The following is a 4,369-nucleotide window of genomic DNA, read 5'->3' as shown; positions in this document are numbered from 1 at the left end:
GTGTGTGTGTATATAGTGTAGAGATGTGTGTATATATTATACAGTGAGTGTAGAGATGTGTGTATATAGTGTAGGGATGTGTGTTTGCATATATATTGTAGAGATGTCTATACAGTGTAGAGATGTTTGTATATAGTATACAGTGTAGAGATGTGTATGTGTGTGTATATATAGTATACAGTGTAGAGATGTGTGTGTGTGTGTGTATATAGTATACAGTGTAGAGATGTGTATATATAGTATACAGTGTAGAGATGTGTGTGTATATAGTGTAGAGATGTGTGTTTATATATAGTATACAGTGTAGAGATGTGTGTGTGTATATAGTATACAGTGTAGAGATGTATGTATATAGTGTTGACATGCGTGTGTATAGTATACAGTGTAGAGAAGTGTATAGTATACAGTGTAGAGATGTGTATAGTATACAGTGTAGAGATGTCTATAGTATATAGTGTAGAGATGTGTGTGTGTGTGTGTATAGTGTAGAGAGGTCTGTGTATAGTATAAGGTGTAGAGATGTGTGTGTATATAGTATACAGTGTAAAGATGTATGTATATAGTGTAGACATGTGTATAGTATACAGTGTAAAGATGTCTATAGTATACAGTGTAGAGATGTGTGTGTATATAGTGTAGAGAGGTGTGTGTATAGTATAAGGTGTAGAGATGTGTGTGTATATAGTATACAGTGTAAAGATGTATGTATATAGTGTAGACATGTGTGTGTGTGTATAGTATACAGTGTAGAGAAGTGTATAGTATACAGTGTAGAGATGTGTGTGTATATAGTGTAGAGAGGTGTGTGTATAGTATAAGGTGTAGAGATGTGTGTGTATATAGTATACAGTGTAAAGATGTATGTATATAGTGTAGACATGTGTGTGTGTATAGTATACAGTGTAGAGATGTCTATAGTATACAGTGTAGAGATGTGTGTGTGTGTATAGTGTAGAGATGTGTGTGTATGTAGTATACAGTGTAGAGATGTGTGTGTGTGTGTGTGTGTGTGTGTGTAGTATACAGTTATAGATGTGTGTGTGTATATAGTGTAGATATGTGTGTGTATATAGTGTAGAGGTGTGTGTGCATATAGTGTAGAGATGTGTGTGAATATAGTATACAGTGTAGAGATGTGTGTATATAGTATACTGTGTAGAGATGTGTGTGTATAGTATATAGTGTAGAGATGTGAGTGTGTGTATATAGTATACAGTGTAGAGATGTGTTTGTATATAGAATACAGTGTAGAGATGTGTGTAAATAGTATACAGTGTAGAGATGTGTGTGTGTGTGTGTGTGTTTATATAGTATACAGTGTAGAGATGTTTGTGAATAAATATAGTATACAGTGTAGAGATGTGTATATAGTATAGAGATGTGTGTATATAGTGTAGAGATGTGTGTGTGTATATAGTGTAGAGATGTGTGTATAGTATACAGTGTAGAAATATGTGTGTATATAGTATACAGTAGAAATGTGTGTGTGTGTGTATATAGTAAACAGTGTAGAGATGTGTGTGTATATAGTATATAGTGTAGAGATGTGTGTGTGTATATAGTGTAGAGATGTGTGTGTATATAGTGTAGAGAAGTGTGTGTATATAGTGTAGAGATGTGTGTGTATATAGTGTAAAGATGTGTGTGTATATAGTGTAGAGATGTGTGTGTGTATATAGTGTAGAGATGTGTGTGTATATAGTATACAGTGTAGAGATGTGTGTATATAGTATACAGTGTAGAGATGTGTGTGTATAGTATACAGTTATAGATGTGTGTGTATAATATACAGTGTAGAGATGTGTGTATATAGTATACAGTGTAGAGATGTGTGTGTATATAGTATATAGTGTATAGGTGTGTGTGTGTATATAGTATACATTGTAGAGGTGTGTGTATAGTATATAGTGTAGAGACGTGTGTGTGTATATAGTATACAGTGTAGAGATGTTTGTGAATAAATATAGTATACAGTGTAGAGATGTGTGTGTGTGTATATATAGTATACAGTGAAAAGAGGTCAAGTACACTCAAGATATTACAATAGAAAAACTTCTTTATTAACAAATGCAGGAAACAGGACAATTAAAAAATGAGTCATACAATGTAAGTTGGCGTCAGCCCATGTTGTATATAAATATTAATGGTAACACATGATATCACAAATGAGTAACAAGGCCCGGGATCAATACTGTTGTATATTAGACAGTCTTAAATGCATATGGCTATATCTAACACATCATAAATAGGCGGTACAGGTGGTGCAGATCCTCAGGTTGAAAACACTATTTGCCTGTTGTGTAGAGTTTATAAACAAATATATGTGGCCAATACACATGGATGAAATCATTCACATATAAGATACACAGTTTAACAAGTGTTGTATAGTGTAAGTCGTAAGTGTGATTGGTAGCACAATGTAGTATATCTAAAGCAAATACAGGTGAAAAGTCGAAGATCTGAGTCCTATTACCAGCAGATAGCCAGATGCATGGAAAGAAAGTAGTATTACGTACCCGGATTCATGTAGGCAACATGGGGGAGACGCCAGTCCCGACGCGCGTTTCGGCTGATGCCTTCGTCCGGGGATCCAGTGGACGGAGCTGAAACGTCGCACGGGCAATAAAGTACCCATTTTTTTCACTTGATCTCTGGAGTTGCTGCTCATTTTTTCGATTAGTATATAGTGTAGAGATGTGTGTATAGTATATAGATGTGTGTGTATAGTATACAGTGTAGAGATGTGTGTGTATATAGTATACAGTGTAGAGATGTGTGTGTATAGTATACAGTGTAGAGATGTGTGTGTGTATAGTATAAAGATGTGTGTATAGTATACAGTGTAGAGATGTGTGTGTATATAGTATACAGTGTAGAGATGTGTGTGTGTGTGTGTGTATAGTATAAAGATGTGTGTATAGTATACAGTGTAGAGATGTGTGTGTATATAGGATACAGTGTAGAGATGTGTGTGTGTGTATATAGTATACAGTGTAGAGATGTGTGTATATAGTATACAGTGTAGAGAGGTGTGTATATAGTATACAGTGTAGAGATGTGTGTGTGTGTATAGTATATAGTGTAGAGAAGTGTGTGTATATAGTGTAGAGATGTGTGTATATAGTATACAGTGTGGAGAGGTGTGTATATAGTATACAGTGTATAGATGTGTGTGTGTATAGTATACAGTGTAGAGATGTGTGTATATAGTATACAGTGTAGAGAGGTGTGTATATAGTATACAGTGTAGAGATGTGTGTGTATATAGTATATAGATAACCAACATGTACACGAGCAGTTTTAGTGTGAACTCCAAAAATATATGTCTTTATGTGTCTATAAGCATCGACGTAACACAAATAGCTATAACTATGGAATGAGGAGAACACACATATAACCCAATATGACCTGGTACTCTGACCATAGCATTACTAAGAAACCTATAGAGAAAAGAGGTCAAGTACGCTCAAGATAATATATGATAGAAAAACTTCTTTATTAGCGGAAACACAAAAACAAGACAATTAAAACATGAGTCATACAGTGTAAAGTTGGCGTCAGCCCATGTGGTGTATATATATTAATGGTAGAACATAATGTAAAAAATCAATAGCAAGAATCCGGGATCAAATACTGTTGTTGAAAAAACTGTCTTAAATGCATGTGGCTATATGTAACAACACATAAATGAATGGTATAGGAAGCAAGTTTTAAATTTTAAGTTGGAACCACCATTGCCTGGTATGTAGGAGTTATGAACAGTGTAAATAGAGATGTGGTAAAAATAACCATGAATGGAGTAATTCACATATAAGATACACCATACACTGGTGCTGAAACATGTAAACCGTAAGTATGATTGGTAGCACACAGTAGTATAATAAGGCAAATACAGGTGAAGAATAGATGATCTAGATCCTAGTACCAAACAAATATAGCCAGACACAGGAAAAGGAGTGTAGTATTACGTACCCGGATTCATATGACCAACATGGGGGAGACGCCAGTCCCGACGCGCGTTTCGGCTGATGCCTTCGTCCGGGGGTCCAGTGGACGGAGCTGAAACATATAGTATATAGTGTAGAGAAGTGTGTGTGTGTATATAGTGTATAGATGTGTGTGTATATAGTGTAGAGATGTGTGTGTATATAGTGTATAATGTAGAGATGTGTGTGTGTGTATAGATGTGTGTGTATAGTATACAGTGTAGAGATCTGTGTGTATACAGTGTAGAGATGTGTGTGTATATAGTGTAGAGATGTGTGTGTATATAGTGTAGAGATGTGTGTATATAGTATACAGTGTAGAGATGTGTGTGTGTGTGTGTGTGTGTGTGTGTGTGTATATAGTATGGAGATGTGTGTGGGTA

This window comes from Rhinoderma darwinii, chromosome 11 (genome assembly GCF_050947455.1).
Source record: "Rhinoderma darwinii isolate aRhiDar2 chromosome 11, aRhiDar2.hap1, whole genome shotgun sequence".
Taxonomy (NCBI): domain Eukaryota; kingdom Metazoa; phylum Chordata; class Amphibia; order Anura; family Rhinodermatidae; genus Rhinoderma; species Rhinoderma darwinii.
Note: the sequence above shows the minus strand (reverse complement) of the source record.